Raw genomic sequence first — 19909 nt, forward strand, 5'->3', positions numbered from 1 at the left:
GCTCTGCTTCTTCAATGCAGCCAAACTTATCTCCTCCTCTGTTTTAGCTCTTCCCCTGAGCTGTGGTTGTCTCCACCAGCTCCTCCTTCTTCTCCACTGAAAAGAGCACAGCCCTTTTCCTTGAAAACCCTGAGCATCAGACCAATACCCAGGACAGAAACTCATTTCTGTCCCAGAGTGGCCCTATAAGCAGACATGATCTCAGGCCACAAACTCACGTGTTCAAATAAAACATTGCTTCTCTTTGTACCTTATAAATCACTGTAATTTTCCTTTTGTGCCTTATTCTCCCAAGCTGGAGGAAATATAAATCTACATCATTGCACAAGTTTTCCTTTTGTCCACATTATGCCACATGTCAAGGTCTTACACCACATTTGTGAGGCAGTTTTATAGTCACCGAGACGTCCCTCACTCCTTCCTCAATGACTGTTCAAGTCTGGGGATGCTACGCTATGAGTAAAAGAAATCTGTGATGGGCACTATAACCCTGATGCCTAGATGCACCAGGTAGCCCTCCTTGTCTCATAGTCTCCCACGTCCTTGGTGCTTCTGCCAGAAAGCTAACCTCAAGACGTCAAGACATGTTATCAATACTCAGGGAAAGGCAGATCTCTCTATACATGTCTTCCAGTACAGGAGAATCTGTTTCAGTTTGGGAAAAAAGCTTAACTCACCAACCAATCCTCTTGTCCCTTAATAGACTCAGTCACTACCCAAGGAGCCTCTTCTTCCGTTTGGGCAAACCTAAGTTCCCTGGGAATTTAATTTTAGAAAATTAAATCCAGTTAAAGTTTCAGATTATCTCGGTTTTTATTCCAGACACATAACTGAGGGAGTTAAGTAACAAATGTCACCTGCTTATGTGGGAAATAAAGCAAGGAGGAAGAATTAAAATACAAATTAATATCTCAAAATAGGATCTACCCAGAAAAACATGTTTTTAATAAAAATTGGTCTTTCTTTCTCTCTGCACAGAAACAAATTCTGATTCTCTGCACAGTACTAAAAAAATGATTTTCTCTATATAGTTGTAAGTTCACTAAAATTATTCACTACCACCTTCCAGTAATACTAATTAGTCATAACTAAAACGTGGCATTTTTTATTTCAGCCATATATATATATAGGCCTTAAACAATGAACCCTTTCATACCAAAGATCATATTATTTAACCTTTAAATTATAAGCATTAGCCTTAGATCATATAACAGGCATTTAGTAGTAATTTGTTGAATGGATGGATAATGGATGAGTTAAATTTAGAAGCTTTATACACAATATACAAACACACACACAATTATTGGAAGTCTATAAAGTATCTGTCATATAGGAGATTCATTTTTTCTTCCTTATTCACTAACTTGAACTAAGCATGTAATGTGCATAACTATTACCAGGTGAATGGTGGCAACTGTTCAAAGTTTAATAGGCGCAGTAGTTAGGCTTGTTCTAGGCATTGTTAGGAATGCACTAACATTTGGCTGCAATATTTGTATAAAATCTGCTATTTAGTGTAGTTTCATTCTTGGCCTATGAAAGGTTAAATAACCAAAGTCATATTAAACAGCAAACTTGTGCAAGACTATGATCATGTAATCACACTGATTACCATCTTATGTAATCCATTTAATGAGTAATATGGACAAGACATGCTTCAGAATTATCATTATATGATTGTACATTTTCAATTATAACTTAGAGTAAAAATCTTATGTACTTTACATGTTGGGATTATCAGCCAATTGAAGTAAAAATTAAATTAAAACTTATGAGATGAAAACATAGTCACCAAAAAAACTGTATACAAATGTTCATAGATGCTTCACTTGAAACAGCCAAAATCTAGAAACAGCCAAGATGTCCCTCAGCAGATGGATGGCTAAACAAACTGTGGTACATCCATACAAGGAATCACTATTCAGCAATAAAAAGGAACTATTGATTCATGCAACAACTTGGATGTGTCTTCAGAGAACTGTGTTGAGTAAATAAAGCCAATCTTGAATGGTAACATATTGGATGATTCTATTTATATAACATTTTGAAATGACAAAATTTTAGAAATGGAGAACAGATTAGTGATTCCCAGGAGTTAGAAACAGTAGGGGCTGAGGATAGCAGAGAGGTTATAAAATGACAATATTGGAATCTTCGTCGTGGTGGAACTCTTCAGTACCTTGACTGTTGTAGTAGATACATGCAGCTACACGTGATAAAACTGTATAGAACTAAATGTACACACACCCAAATGTGTATATGTAAAATTGAGGAACTCTAAGATTGGTGGATTGTATCCATGTTAATATCCTGGTTGTGATATTGTCAGATAATTCACAAAATATTATCATTGAGAGAAATGGGTTTTAGGGTACATGGGATCTCTCTATATTATTTCCTACAACTGTATGTGAATCAATAATTATCTCAATAAAAATACAGTTCTTAAAAGTTAATGATTGCTATTGCAAAAGTAAAATGCAGTGAGAAATGATGATGTAAAAACTATTAATTTTGTATACAAAACCATGAGTACTACTGAACCTGCACGTCTGGAGCCTGTGCTCTGCAACAAGGGAGGCCGTGATAGTGAGGCCCGCGCATCGCGATGAAGAGTGGCCCCCGCTTGCCACAACTAGAGAAAGCCCTCGCACAGAAACAAAGACCCAACACAACCCAAAATAAAAAAAACAAAAACCATGAGTAATCACTTTAAAATAGTTAAACAGAGAAATAGATCGACAATACAAGTATTAAGAGAATGTGTATGTGAAATGATTTAAGGCTAATGCTTTTGTGATTTAACTTGTAAAAAAGTTAATAATGAAAGACAAAAAAACAGATATTAAATAATGTAAATCTTTGCAGAATTGTCTATTCTACTATTACAACATAATAATTTAAATGATCTATAAGAACTGATTAGATTAAGTTATTTAACTAAATTTAGGTCATGAGTTAAGTGAGGGAAGAAGAAAAAAATAATTCCAAAAAGTAAATGACAACATCCATGATCAACCTTTTTCAATCTAGACATAATGGAGAACATAAACCGTACAGAAAAAAAAGAAGGAAATGTTTGAGGAAAATAAGATATCCCCAAAATATCATGCTTCACAATTGATATCACTTGAAAGTAAGCCAGTATTTAATCAAAAATATTCATTAAAGTGACCACAAAATAAATGTACCAATTGAAAGTGCTGAGAAATTCATGTTTCCACTCTGCAACATCAAACTTAAAATTTGACTACTGAAAGTTTAAAAATAAACCTGTATTAAAAATTTAATGTTTTTTATTAAAATTATAGATTTATTTTTGCAACCCAAAGTTTTTTTAGGTTTGGGAATTTGGAAGGCAAACATTTTAGTTACCCCATGAAGATCATTAGATCTTGATTACTAATCTTGATTAGTTCAGAGATGACTAAAATCCTACAACAATGATTTTACCAGTGCCTATCACATGTAAGCCACGATATATAGCAATATTATTCAATTTATATGCTGTGCATGCAAATCACATGAAGTGTTTGGTAAAATGCAGATTTTGATTCAGTATGTCTGTAGTGGGCCAGGGATTCTGTATTTCTAACAAGCTTTCTGGAGAAGACAAATATGCACATCTGGGTATACATTTTAAGTAGCAGTGTTGTAGGTGAACAAGTTGAAGGCAGATATTTTTTCCTTATGAATTTTGTAGACGCATTGGGGAGCCAAGATATAAAAACTTGAAATAATGTTCTCTTAGGGCAGAATATCTCAGTAATTTAATCTGTATAGAAAAATATTGGGAGGGAGGAATAAAGTGAATTGGGTTTCTAGATCTTATTGTCCCAGATTTCCTTTATGGATATTGCTCTTTTGTGTTGCTTTATACCAATTAAAGCCGAAGGAAACAAGCTTAATTAACATAATTACAAATTAATGAATTTTGTAATTTCAAGGAAAAGACAGGGAACCAGAAACACTAAGAAAGTGCATTTTAATTATGCCAACCATTGAGAAGCTTAGGAAAATATGCAGACAGTTTCCAAAAAAACAGAGTCTGAGAGACAAACTAATTCAGGGAAGTAAGATATTCTTTAGGACTTGGGTGCAAGAAAACGTTCCACTAATAAATAAGAGAAACTATAAATAAAAGAAGAAATCAACTTGGCTAAATTGAAAGTTGTTGCTATTAAAGCCTGAAACATCAATAGGTAATTAGGTCAGGTTACTAGGAATAAATAGAAGAAAAGCCTACTATTTTGATAAAAAGAACAAAAAAGGACAAAAGTAAATTTTTTAATGCAACTTGCAAAAATTTTTAAATGCAACTTGCAAAAATAAAGAGCAAGGAAACAACTCAAAGGAGAGAAGGCTAATAACAGAACTCAAGAAAAGAAAATGCCAACTACAGAAAAATAAAGCAGCTATCTTTTTACATACAAAATCTGAGATCAAAAACTTTAAAAGATGAGGGTCTAAGATCTCTGAATACTTTATGAACAGGGATGTCATTTGTTGAATACATTATAAATGTATTAATTTTTTAGTAAATTATCTGTTTTAAAGTGTCAAATTCTTTTAAAATTATGCAAAGCAATTTGTAGGTAAGAGGGATTCAAGGTCATAATATTAAAACAAAAAATGGTTACACAGAAGAATAATTTTGGGTTTTGAGAAATGTCCATTTGAAACTTCATCAAAATTTACAACTGGAAAGGAATTCCCAAATATAAAATGTAGGAAAATAGAAATATATGTGTTTTCAAGAAATGTATGTATCATGGGCTTAGGAAATACATAAATTAAATAAACCAGGCCCAAATAATCCTAGTAAAATAACCCCTACCCTTGGGAAGCAGGTAGTGTGACTGAATGATGATTGCTAGATTAACAGGTACATATTCACATGCATACAGAAAGCAGACAATTGAAAAATTGGTGTAAAGACTTAAGAAATGATTCCCCTAACATGATAATAGAGAAACAATGAATCAGACTTATTGGTATAGGTCATGAGACAACAAATCCAGAGAGAAAATTTTAGAAAAAATAATGTGTAATGAACCCAAATATATGACTATAAAATGGGCATATATTTGACAAATATGTGGTAAATAGATAACTAGCAGATAGATAGCCAGCAGATAGCTAGTTAGCTAGCTAGCTAGATAGATAGAAGGATAATAGACAAAGTGATAGATGAATGGACATCATCTGGCAAAATTACACCGCATTAGTTTATAAGCACATTTCATAGCATGACTGTGTAAAACTGACACTGTTGGAGTCCCATCCACACCTTCTTAACACTCACTGGTCTAGCACTTGTCAGTGACATTCAACTGCAAGCATCTGTAACTCTCCACGCCAGGGCTTTCCCTAGGCTCATATACATGGGGCAGGATGGTAGTGCCAGACAGATACTCCTCTTTGGGGCAGTTCTCTGCCAATGAGAGATGGAGATTGGGAGGATAGATATCCCAGCTTCCTGGTCCCGTAGACAGGAAAACTGAGATGCATTGTACACAGTCCTTCAGAGCTCTCAGCAGAGATGAGCTTCAGTTTCGCGTAGTGGTAGCCTGACTGTCTTCCCTGCCTCATTGAATGGGGTTGTTTCCTCCCAAAGTGATCCTTTGTACTTAAATTCTTGCCTCCGTGGCTTCTAGAGGAGCACACCTTTGACATCGTGTCAGTCTATGTCAAAACTGTCCCCAATAATGGATGTTACTTTTTTTTTTAATTATTGGTAATTTGACAAGAATAATAATACATACATGAGTATTTTATCGGCATTTAAAAAACTACTAGAGAAGTTCATGTGTTTTCTTGCTTTTGGTTCCTTTCAAATGTGTCTTTTTTGGTTTGCATTAGTCCATTTTTTTCCTCCTTTTTAGTGAAGGATTCACCTATTCTTATTGATTTGAAAGATCACAGTCTATTAAGGAAATAAAACCTTTGTAATATATTTTAAAGTGTTTCTAGGATGTGCTTGAGATATATACATCTATGTGTCATGGATTTGTCATTCCAGGTTATATAGTCAAATCAGTCAAACATTTAATTTATGATTTCTGTTTTTTGTCACCTACTAAGAAAGATCTTTGTGATTCAAGGTTTGTATAGGAAAAAGAAACTAATAATGGTTTAGTAGATCACTCAACTGTAAATGGCACTTATATAATCATAATAATATTAATCAAAATACTGGATATCAATCTAACCAAAATTACTATAAACCTCTGTTAGGAGGATGATGGAAAGGAAAGTGAACAATCATGTGCAACAAGAATAGGAAAGAGAGCTAAGTCTTTTCTCCCTACTAAGAATTCAAAAATATACTTAAAACTAAAAAAAGCATGAGACTCCATAGAGATGTGGAGATAAATATTCAATAATCAACTACTATAAGTCAAATTGGTTGTTTCTACTGTTTTCTTTAATTTTTTTTTGTTGTCAAAAGACCTTGTATATCCATTGCACTTTGAAAATCATATAAGCTTCTAATTTTAATGAAAATAAACTACAAAAACAACCTTTGGGGTTATAGATAGTTAATTCATGATAAGCAACTTTACTGAGTTCCTTTGACATTTATAGTTTTTTTTTAGTTGATTTTCTTTACAAATGATTTAAATTTTACTATTTCAGTTTGGCTAGTTATATTTCAATTCATTTTGCTTAATGTGCTATGTCTAGAAATGATAAAGACTGACATTCTTATATTGTCTTGCTTTTAAAAGAAATGTTCCTATTATTTCCTATTAAACATAATACTTTCCTTTAGGAAAAAAAATCTTTCTAGTCCTATTTCACTAATGAGTTTTGACAAGATGATTTTCAATGTCTTTCTGGAATAAAAATTTAATAATACAGCTTTTCTCATTTAACCTATTAATATGGTGAATTACAATAATTTATTCACCAATATTAAAGCACCATATAATTCTCAGGGATATCAGGGTAGGGATGGGACCAGATGAAGTTGATTTTGATATACTGCTGGAATTTGTCGTTTAATATTTTGTGTATAAAGATTTTTATGCTATCTTTTATACTGTTCACATTTAAAAGTTACATAGCCTTTCTAAAACAAGTGGAAAGTGTTCTTTCATTTCCTATTCTCTAATACTATTTAAACAGCAGAAAATTTATTTGTTTAAATATTTAGAACTATCTGAACCTGAAAATTTGATTTTTTTCACTTGTTTAGGAGCTTATACATAAGGAGTATTAAAATAGATACAGTTCTATTTAATGTCTTTGGGGTGTTGGGTCAATTTTCAAAATCTATACTTTTCTAGAAAATGGATATATTTATCCAGATTTTCATTTTGGGCAGCATATTGTCGGTAAAAATCACTTTAATATAATAGTTTTTATTTCTCCTCTGTGATTGTGTACTTTTTCATTCCTAATTACAAATATGTGTATTTTCTCTCTTTTTCTTGGTTAATCCAAGGAGTAATCTCTTTCACTGTTTTTAAAGAATTAGTTCTTAAACTGATGGCTTTTGTGTTTTCTTACTTTTTAAAAAAATCTCCAATGGTTATGTTAATGTCTTCATTCTCTGTCCTAGATAAAAATTTTTCCTGATCTGTGTTTGTTCTAATTTTTTAACTTTTTTGTCATAAAAGCATGAAGACTGTGATTTTTTATATAATAATATTTAATATCCTCACTGCATTTATTTGCTAGACAACTATTAAGCCTTAGGCTTTTCATTTGTGGATACTATATTTTGATTTTTCTTTGGTTAACTGTATCATATCTTACTGCTTTTGTTTTGTTTTATTTTGAAGCACAGGCAGGCCCACAGATTGGTGAGGTATAGCTTCACAAGGGCCATCTATACACATAACAAATGTGAGTGGCACTCCTGGAACTGTTGGTGAAAAATCTTGAGCTCTCGCACATGTAAGAACATCTCGCTGTTAGTTTTGTATGTAAATTGACCATTCACACAATTCTCAGAGTGCCCTCTTTCTTCAGAACTGTCTATATTTTAAACTTCCTTCTAGATGCAGTAAGCATGCATTTGTGTTTTTAAATATTTCCTTTGTATTGATCTGCTGCACAGGACTGAACACTCATGGAAACTGATATTTTTGTCTTCAGGTTCAAAAATTTTACCAGAAAGTGCCTTGGAATTGATCTTTTTAATATACAAAGCGATTTCCTTTAGACTAACTACATGTCTTTCATTACATAAAAATGTTATTTTATTTTTGAACTTGTGTCCATTTCATTTGTTTGGATTTCTTTTGCAAACATACAGGTGTCTTATCATCTTCCCTCCACCATCTGCCATGTCTGTTTGCTTTTCTCTGCTGATTTTCATCTTTTCTGTAGTTTATGCTTTTCCCCATGATTGTTCTTGAAGTTATGGTCTAGTTCACTGACTTGTTTGTTGTTGTTTGTTTATTTGTTGTTTTTTTTTGCATATCTATTCTGCATCTTGCTACATGTAAATGTTTTTAAGTTGTTAGTATCATTATTTCCCTATTTCTTTTCATAACCCTGTGAAATCATTTTTTGTCTCTTTCTGTTGCTTTTTCAATTCCTGTTTCATTTAGTCTATATTTTCTTTCGTTTCCTTGCAAATACAATTTATTTAGGAATATTATTTTCAACAGCTTTCTAGAAGCAGTCTTCTGAATATTCTCTTTTGTGTGGTATTCTACTTCTTATACTTTACTCTGTTTTGTATTGGTGCCATGTATGTGGTTTTTTTTCTCCTTATGGTTTATCATTAAACATGGAAAATCCTGTCCCACATTGACCATTTCTCCAAAAACAGTGTGAGTACAATATCCTTGAATACCCTTTGGGTCTTCGCTTGGCACTTTATTAGAAGAAGCACTATTCTTGCTTTCTCATTTTTTCATGAGCAAACTTCTCAGCAGAGGCAACACAAAATGTTAACTCCTGGACTCTTTGTTCTACCTGCTTCAATCAACCCAACGTTCATTAATACTAGAGACACTGACATTTCTGGTCACTCCATCATGTGAGATTAATGTGTTAGAAATTATTGCTTGTGTAGCTCCATCTCTGAGACATACTTCACTGTTAATGGCAAGTCTCCTCTATAATGTATGCTCCCTGGCACTGCTCTGCCTCTGTAGCTCTCCAGCTGCTTTTCCTGCAATTGGGTGAATAAAAGCAATTCAACTGGGTAAGTAACAATAGGGCCATTTAGTTCTTGGGCCCAAAGTTGGTCTTCAATCCAGGGGGAAAAAATAATGCTAACTAAATTTCCTCCTGTATTCTTGATTTATTTTTGATTCAGAATCAATTAATTTAAAAATAAATTTTAAAATAAAATTTTAAAAATCAGAAGGTTGTTAATTAGGTTTCCTTTAAACCTTGAAATTCTTGATAATATAGGTTATCTATTCTCCTTATTTGATTAAAAGAGATGAAAAGGGAGCTAGGGACAAAAGGGGCTAAATTATGGATGCTTATGATAATTCTCAATGAATTTTTGTAAACTCCTAAATTCTGGGACATTTATTTTCAGTTGAGAATACATCATCTTCCATGAATAATGGTGTATGGGTGTGAGGTGCCTCTCAGAATTCATTTGTTCTTCCACTTTTGGACCAGCCCTTACTCTAATAATTAAACTAAGAGACTATATAGAAGTGAAGAAATGCTAAGATATTCTCAGGGAGATGTAAGTACAGTGTTTGTTGATAATGCATGTAGACGTGAGATTAGTCTCAACACACTATATACGAACCTGAGAGACAGTAATAATTTTCTTCTTCCTGCTAAGATAAAGTTATAAATTATAATTATATAAACTACATATTAAGAAGGATAACAATCTCAGGCTAGCAAATTATATAGGTGCTAAAAAAAATGGCATAAGACGACTGGAGCTGGTAAAATTAATCTGGAAAATCTTTTTGGCAGATACAAGTTTTGTACCAGAATTTTAGGAGAGATGATTTAACTGCTGGAAGGATAGGGTAAAAATTCTGATTAAAAGAAAAGGTCTGAGAAAAGAATAACACATTCAATTCTTGTTGGGAGAGTAATAAAGGTTAAAATACAAGAAGCTTATATTAAGCTTATACAAATGTTCATTGAATTGAAGAGCAGTCTTAATCTTCTCTATCTCCAGAGACTAAAGAATAAAGTGACTAAGATAAATTTAGAATCGAAACAATTAAAATAGTATATGTTAAATCCCTGAACATATGTAATGCTTTATAAGGTGCTAAATAGATGCCTGAAATCCAGCATTCAAAAGGAGATGCATACCCTCTAAGAAATGTATTTTCAAATGAGAATTCATAAACGTCTAAGCAAATGTATCAGAAACACATGTCTTGGAGACAGGTTAGGTTGAGAGTTTGAAGTAAGGGCGAAGAGTATTATTTTATAGTACCATTTCTCTGCTCAGAATGTGGATAAATAAAATTTCTCAAGGAGCTATGAAACATTGACGTCATCAACACAAATAAAGGAAGTGCTGGAAAACCCACTGCACATCTTGGCATTTCTTCCTCACACTCTAAGGGTTCCCACAACTCAAACTTCCAGAGTCCTTGGTCAGAGCTGCGCTCATTCCAGAAAATGGTTCAAGAGCCTTTGGTGTGATTACATTTCACTGACTGGAAGAATCTAGTAATATCTTATACAGAGAAGTATACCAAGCAGTTCTCAGTGGACCTTTAAGTCAAGTACCACTCTGTGAATTATATCAAAACTTTTCACTGAGGACTATAGATTTTTGGACAGGCCTAATTCAGAGAGAAATGAACATTTTTTGTCTCAATATTAATACTGCTAGAATCAGAACCTGAACTTTCAAAATAGCTCTAGAGACTCTAAATCTCTTAGAAAATAACTATGTCTCCCTCATTTTCCTCAAATAAGTTGCTAAAACAGACATGTCAAGGAATCATTGTGATTTTTTTTTCACTTTTAAACATTTAATTTTCTTCTTTGGTTAAATCTAAATAAACACTTCTTGATTAGGAGGGACAGCTGGATATTTGAACAGGTGGTTGGAGAAGATTATGGAATAGCTTCTCAGGAAAACATTCCTAACTAGATACACAGCCATCTGTCAGATATTGTTAAAAATTCTTATGTGTAGGAAAAATTATGAAATGAGCTTTTAATAGTACACATATTGACATTTTCAATAATAAAACCATGGGTCAGGTTAAAAGAGAGATGTATTAAATAGCCCAAGCTACTTTTTAACAAAGAAATTCTTCTAAGTCAGAATTGTTCAAAGTGAGCTCCATGAATTCTAAAATTAAGATGCTAATACATATTATTAATTCAAAGGAACTTTGGCAAATATGGTTGAGAAATTCTTAGTTAAATGAAGTTTGTTAATGAAGTTTGTTTGTTTTATATTAGAAATCCTCAGAGGCTTTAGGATATTAATGTATAATGTAACTTGTTAAATAAGAAGTAAATTCTGGAGAAAATTGACCATTTTGAACTGGACAGGACATAATGTAACCAGAATTCTGAGTAGGAAACATTGGCTTTATACCACTTCCAAAATCTTTTCATGATTTGGGGAAAATGGCACACAGACCAGCAAAAGGTTAGGCTTTCCACCTCCATGAGGTAGGTAGTTACTCTGAGGTTCTGATCCTGTGTACTCCCTCCTATCATTACACTATTTTAGATGGAAAAGCTCTGAACAGAAATCACCAGAAGAGAAACAATGAGTGTGTATATTCTGGACAATGTAATCCCCATATATACAGTACTGTAGACCAGAGACAGAGAAAGGGAATCACGTAGCTGAGCATGCATGAAATAGTGGTTTGACAAGAGCTCTATCAGTGCAGAAACAGATGGGGGTGGAGCAGGTTGCTGTCTCAGTAGGACCCAGAGTACACTGGGTTGTAGCCCAGTAAAACAGATGAGTAGGATTGGGAGTCGTGCAGATTAACCTAAGAATACAATATTGAGAATTAAATGAACATGGGAGACAGTTAAAAGCAAAACTATTGTTGAAAAACATTTGATCAGAGACATAGAGACAGACTTGTTTTGTGAATTTTGGTGCTTTATTATTGTATAAAGATGATTTACAGGTAGATTTTCTTGTTGGAGTAAATTTACGCTAACATATATATATGAGTTAAATAAACCTTTTCGTTCTAAAAATAAATGACTCTTCTTACTTTGAATTATCTTTAATCTTATAGTAGTATTGCCATTCATGCATTTTGCATTGCTTTTTTTCTTTTTACTTTTTTGTGATTTTAAAAAATTCCTTTACTTTTGCCTTTGTGTCACAATTTGTTTTGAGCATATCTTTTGTAAACATAATAGAGCCACAGATAATTCATATTTTGGGGAAATGGTGAAAATAACAAAACTTGGTAGTCTCTGCATTTTAATAGTAGTATTTAACACATGTGTCTTCTAAAATAATTGATAATTTTTATTTTTGGTTTGCTCATGGGAAGGGGTGAACTCAAGATCTTCCTACTCTACCATCTTCAAACAGTTTTCCTTTTCTTTTCTTTTTATTTATTTCTTTCTTTTTTATTTTTATTTTTTGATGGTGCTGGATACGTAGATCAGCAGGCTGCTTTAAACATGATTTTTGGATTTAGCAATTAGAATGTATTTTTAAACGTATCCTATTATATCACTGATATTTAGAAGGTTAAAAGTGAGATAGACAATAATATGATTCAGTGCCTCTCTAATTTATTAAATGTTTCTAACCAAGATTGATGACTAATAAAGGGATGTAAACCCAGAGTAAGATATGCAATGCTAGGTTTCTTACATCATTTTGATAACTCACTCAGACGCTCACAAGAATGGATATCTTATCAAATGATCAAATAGCATAATGTTTTAAAGAAGGTATATAGGTGGAAGGTTCACATTAAAAAAAATCAAACCAGACTGAGATGTTGGACTGAATTCAGTAAGATAAAATTTCATTATTATTTTTTAATGTACATTGCAATGTCTCATTAAATATAGTCATATCTATGTTTGTGCTTCCAAGGAAATCTAAAGTACTTTTTAAGTATTCTTCTTTTATTTATTAAATATTCTATCTTGGCTGCTGAAAATATAGTTCCACAGCACATATAAGATAGATTGAAGAGTAATTTTTGAAGTTAAGTGAGATTTGAATTAACAGTGGATGTCACAGCTGATATATCCAATGATACCTTAGGCTTCTGTCAAAATAGAAAGTTAAGAATGAGTAGGATCTCAATCCCCTTTTACTTTATGCTGGTTAGAACATGGTGGGAGTTCTGTGTTCAGTCCACTTCAAGAAGGCCCTTTACAAGTTAAATCATTTATCAGTGATTGTAGGTTTAGGTATGGACTAGACAATCCATTGACAGTGCTATTATAGTAAATTATTCACTCAGCAAGCTTTTACTGGGGGCCTAAACTGGATTAGCTTCTAGGACATTATAAAACCAATGGACTGGGTCCTTTGCATCATAGACACTTACACAAACAATAGTAATGTAATGTACATTACAGTAAGTTTCATTACGTATACTCATACTTATGTTTTTGCTACCAAGGAAATTAAAATAAATATTTTTTCTTTGAATTCTTTGTTCTTGAATTTATAATAAATTGGAAAAATACTATGAAGTTTTTTTCAAACTTATTAGACTTTTAGCCAGTGTTTCTCAACCTATTTTTCATTGTCATGTCCCCAAGGAGAAAATCTATTTCATTTCATTAATTTTAATTTAATTTACTATCTACCTAATGAAAGAAATTAAATATTAAGAAAGAAGATCTTGTCAAATATAGTTGAGCTTTGGAGGACCACAAACCATTGTAATAAGATTTTTTTCCTACCTTCTCCTCACCCCACCCAACTCAGTTTTATCCTCTTGGGGATAATATCTTTCCCACTGAGAATTCATGCTTTACCTAATCCATATTCACTCAACACTTTATTAATTCCCATCTTCCAAGTTTTATTCATATTGTTCCTTCAGCTAACATTTTTTCCCTCGTTTAATTCATATAGAACATTCCCACATCAAAGAAACAGTTCAAATACCCCTTTCCTTCTGAGCATTTATTTATGATAATACAGATTTCAATAACTTTTAGTTTTTAAAAAAATTTATTTAAATATATTTTATGTGTTTATGTCATTAAATGTATTCATTTTAAAATAATTGTTTCACTGTGAAGATCAAATGAGACTGTGTGTGTAAAGCACATACCAAAGGACACATAAGAGCAAGGCAAAAAGTGATACCAATTTCTTTCATATTATCGCCTTATAATTTGTATTACTATACTACACATATAAGCTATAAAACCACTTTCTAATTAATACTTCAAATGGACTGTTTTTTATATTAGAAGTATGCAATTTCATATTCAATAATATAGCTACATTCTAGTTATTTCCACTAATTGTAGAAACAGGATTTGTGAAAAGGAAAAACAAAAGGAGTTATGTTGTGTTAGCCTCTATCCCCTCCAGTATCATTACTGATTCCTCCAGACCACTTAATAATAGGATTACTCTTCTAATATCAGTCGGCCTGTTTGAATTCACCACAGTTTTCTTTTGCAGGCTTTCCCCACTGCATTTGGATTTCTTTGATGCTGTTCACCTCCCTTTTCCCTCTCTAGCACATTGCATGAGAGTCAATAGATAACTGATAATATATTGATACTAATCTAATCTTCAGATCTGAACTTTCATGTTGAGAGGTTTCAAAATGGCTTCCAGCTTTCATAAGAATTTTGAAAGTTTTAGTGAACTTACCCTTCAGAATTTCAGCTTACTTACATAAACTACTCTGTGATTTAGAAAGTCATTCGTTGAATTGTCCAGAGAACAAAAATGGTCTATATTTTTCAAGCATTGCATTATTCAAAGGGAACGTGAAAAAAGACAATTAATGGTGTTGTAGGCATTAAATTTTTCTACTTTTATCTCACCTCTATCTGCTGTTCCCAAAAACAAAGGGACTCAAAACTGAAAACATCTGGACATGTCTCATCTGAGCATCTCACAGGTGTGATGTGGAAAAACATGGAAGAAGGAGAGAAAGAAAACATAATGAGAGATTTCATTTTGTCATTAACAGTTCTTTGAAGTTGCTCATTAATCTTTTAGATGATTTTGGCATGTTAATGTCCAACTCTAGAATATTAATATAGCTAAGCTAAGAAAAAAGTGAAGTTATTGCCTTTAAAGTTCTTTTTCTAACTGAGCTCTGTGATAATTCTTCCTATTTGAGTCACATTTTAATTGACTATGACTTTGAGCTTAACTATTCCAGCAGTTATGCAGCTACTTTATTTTATACTACCTGGATTTTTCAAGGGGAAGATGGGAGAACAATATAATCTTGAAAAGTGCTTAAGTCCTAAACTATCAGGACAATTTTTCACAAAGAATGCCAGATGGGTTTGGATAGATAAATTCCTTTCCATGAGACCACATTCCATTCTTGGGAGAGGTGTGTATAAAGTAACAACCACATGTGCATATGCAATGTAGGGTCAGTTCTCTGTTCATCTAAAAACAAAGAATGTCCTTTAGTACTAATCTTGTATAATAAATATTTTTCTGGGAAATAGCTGTAACCCCATTTTTGTTTAAATGATTATCATATTAAATAAATCTTCCTGATAAGGAATAAAGAATATCTAACCAGAGTGTCCCTTGATGTATTAGTTTCCTACCATTGCTATCACAAATTGCCGAAATGTAGTGGTTTCAAATAAGACATATGTATTATCTTATAGGGCAGGAGGTCAGAAGTCCTAGGATTAAGGTGTTGGCTGGGCTAGATTCACTTTGGGTGTTCTTTTGCCTTTTCCAGCTTCTACAGGCTATCAGCATGCCTTGATTTTTGGCTGAAGCACTTCAACTTCTGTATCTTTTTTCACATGTCATATAATCTTCTCTGACTCTGCCTTTTCTGCCTCTCTTTTACAAGGACCACTGTGATTTCATTGGGCAAACCCAGATGATCCAGGATAATATCCCCATCTCAAGGTCCTTAATTTAATCACATTTGCAAAGTCCCTTTTTGCCATGTCAGGTAACATATTAATATGTTCTGGGGATTAAATGGGCCATTCTGTCTGCACACTTGCCATCACACAGATATTAACCTTCTGTTCACTTTTGGTCTCTCCTCTTAAATATCGCAAACAAAAGCACACGACTTAAAGATATAAAAGCATCCATTCGTATAGTATATCCGTTGGTTTTAGGGTGGTAAAACGAGGCAGAGGAATGAATTCTAAAAGATCCTTCCTTCCTCTGAGGGCTTTGAATATTTTCCTTCCATTGATTAATGAGTGATTTCTGATAAATTCTAAGAAAACTTTACAATTAGTATAAAAACCCTAAATCAAATTATCATCATCACTACTGATGAAGAAATGGGGGAACAAAAGCAAAAGAAAACAAAACAAAAAAACTTGAACAGAGAAGAGTTAGGTGCAGCTAAAGTCTTGACCATTCCCCACTAAGCTGCAAAATATTATTAATACATGGATACATTTTTTTAACTTTCTACATTTCAATCCAAATGTAGGTTCAGTCATTTCCAATAAGCTATATAAGAATTATTTTGTGGAATCTTATGCAAAAGATCCCCCTACATGGTCAAATGGGTCCAGCACATCATCACCATCAAATCCTGAGCAGGCAGAATGGGCAAACTGAGTCAGAATTAGCCCTTACAGAAGGAACCTTAGCAAAGTACGTTCCTTTCTGACATTTTCACACATTAAAGTAATTTATTTCAATTCAGTGTATGCTTTTTATCTTTAAGTAGACCCAGGATGAGTGTCACCAATAATTCCCACTTTATATAATAGTTGATTAACCAAAAGCCTCTTCTAATTTTGTCTCAAATCCTGAATTTTTAAAAAAAGTATAGTACTGAAGTACTTACTAGAGAATCAAAATAAGCCACTGTTTATATTTAATCTTTTAAAATATGCACCAAAATCATTCAAAAATATACATTGCTATATTTTTAAAAGTGAAGCTAATTAACTTTTATTCTGAAAATATCCATACTAATATTTTATAATTGAATACATTTTTGCAATTTATGTTTCTCTCAAATGTTTCTAACATCTTACCTAGGAAATCCTGACACTAAACACTTCCCATAAAATATAGAGGTGTGATGAATTTCTCAAGCTCTGAGCCTTTTTCATTTCTGTATCCTAGTATCTTCAACAGTGTTTGTCACTTTGTAGATGCCCCCAAAATATTTGTTGACAAACTTTATTGTTTATAAGAAAGAGTACTCACAAATGCACATCAACAAAAGGGGATCTTGTAGGTGGCTGAAAACTAAAGAAGGAAACATTTAAATTTAAACATATGCCTCCATATTGTAGTGGCTGAATGATGTAGTATTTCTTGTATTTATTTGGTACAATGTTCTACTACAGATTCTCTTTTTCTAATGCTCAGATCTTTTCATGCTTATTAAAACTTTTCAAAAGTAAGAATGTTAACCCTAGAGCCTAGGCCAACCACTAATTATTAATATGTATTCTGTCAATGATCTTAAGATTCCTGCCCCCAACTCCCACTACGTGGAGAATTCTTTACCACTTGTGCAGCGTTGCTATACTCAGTTAATCACTTGCCATGTTTCACCCAAGAAATGTCTGCATTCCAGAAGCAAGCAATGTAATTTCTATAATATGTATATTGTAAATTAGTTGTCAAAGTTTTTCAAAATGCCTTGAGACCCTTCTGTTTGCAAGGTGATTTTAAATATAGCATTATTATAATAAGGTATTTCAGAAGTTGCCACCAGCAGCAGTATATGTTGTACTTGATTGGAGCTATTGACCCACTGCACAATGAAAGAAATCAGATGCTAAGTGAAGAACACCAGTCCCATTCACTGTAAAATGTAAGAGTCTTTCTACTGTCGCTTCCCAGCTATGAAGACATCAGGTCATACAATAAGGTGCTTTGTCTTTTCAGTAGTGTTAGATGAAGTGTCAGTGTTCCCTGAAATACAATGTGTGTTCCTAATTAAAACTGTGTCACTTTCTCAAAAGTAAGGAACTGGCAGTGGCCCTTAAAAGGGTTTGTTTCTAAATCTCTTACTAATTTTTTTTTTCATTTTAGGTATGGTGTTTCTAACTGTTTAGTTCCTATTGTGTAAGTAGAGTAATAACTACTGTTAAAATTCTTCCATAGTAAATACATAACATATGCAAAGCCAGTTATGAAAACTTTGAGTCTTAGGTACTTAACAATGAGATGTCAAATCTGATGACTAAGTTAAAATAATGAATTTAAGTGCTTTTAAAAAGACTGAGGAAAAATGGGAAAAGCCTGAGTTCATTGTTATGATGTTGTTGGTTTGTGCTGTTAAAAACTTTAAAAAAATTAAAACTTTATTTTAAATAAAGACACTCTTTAAATAAAAGTAAAACTTTAATACATGAAAAGGGGGGAGTAGTCAAGCCATAAAAAATATTAACTACAGATATTATTTTAAGTTCAGTTTTACAGCAGTCCAGAATTAAGAAAATTATTTCAAAATATGCAAAAACTAACTGCCACTACTGTTTTGTTCTTTTAAATAATTGTACACCTCATTTTATATTAATAAATATATTCTATTTTAAGTCAATGTATCCATTTGCCATTAGAAATATCAATAAGTTATAGTGATTAAAAACAGTTACATTTATTATTTGGCAGAGTTGCAAGCCAATTTTTCTGAGTATTTCACATTTCTCCAAATCTTGTGAGTGAGGCACTGACTAGATTTGTTCTGGACTATCTTTTCAAAGATGTGTATATAGCAAACTGCCTTGAAAGCTAGAGATAGTTCTGCCCTCAGGAGCAAAGAGTAGGCATGTTTACTGTGCACTAGAAAAGACTCAGATTCACTAAACTCCCAGATCCTCTCCTGTGATGCAAACCGCTACATGTGCAGCAGTCATTTTGCCCTCTTAGTGTTACCTTGAGGGAACCATGGCTCAGAGAACAAGCCCCCAAATGCTAATATGCCAGCTACTGCTATTACTGTGGATAACAAATTATAGCCTCTGACCCAAGAGTCTTATGTTCTCTCTCAGCATGCATGAAATACTGAAGAGCTAACATGTTAGCTTGCATAGTAGGGTAAAATCTCAGACCCGTAACATTGTTGTTTTTTTTTTTTTTTTCAGGCTAGCTGTCGGCAAAATGGCTATAGATATCACTGTGTATCTTAATGTTCTTGCCCATAGTCATCTTTCTACCTACTCTCACCCTCAGGCCCATGCATTTCTTTTGCTCTTCACAACCTTGAATTAAGTTCTAGGCACACTGTCTAAAACGTTTCTCTAATATTACCAACTTTTAGATTGTGCTCCTTAAATTTTAAACATCTACAAGAAGGTTCTTCTACACAATGACCTCTCGGTTCCCTTTTGTTACGTTTAGAGTGGCCAATGTTCCCTTATACCTTAGGAAATTATCCTGGGAAACTTCCATGCTCTTCTGATCTTCCAATGGTGTCTGAGTTGATCGTCCTTCTTCTAGGCTATCCCACCAGGCATTTCTTTTCTCTTAACCACTAGGTTATAATATATTAAACTCTCGTGTTTTTCATCTATTGGCTTATCTGGATCAACTACTTTATTACAAGCCCCTAGAGAGCAAGGGATTCATGTTTTGCAGTCTTTATCCCCAGAACCTAATAGAAGTAAAAAAATGGAAGAGTATGGATTTTGGAGACAAAGCAGATTGGGTTTAAATCACAAACAGTGGAGTATTAGCAAAATTCATTGACTACTCATTCTTCACTTCCCATATTCTTAAATTGGGAATCTTAAAATCTGTCCCATGTGGTTGTTATGATGATAAAATGAGGCAACACACTTAAGGCAAATAACACAATGCCTGGTGAGTGGTAATCACAATATACAC

Source organism: Pseudorca crassidens, chromosome 6 (assembly GCF_039906515.1).
Source record: "Pseudorca crassidens isolate mPseCra1 chromosome 6, mPseCra1.hap1, whole genome shotgun sequence".
Lineage (NCBI taxonomy): Eukaryota > Metazoa > Chordata > Mammalia > Artiodactyla > Delphinidae > Pseudorca > Pseudorca crassidens.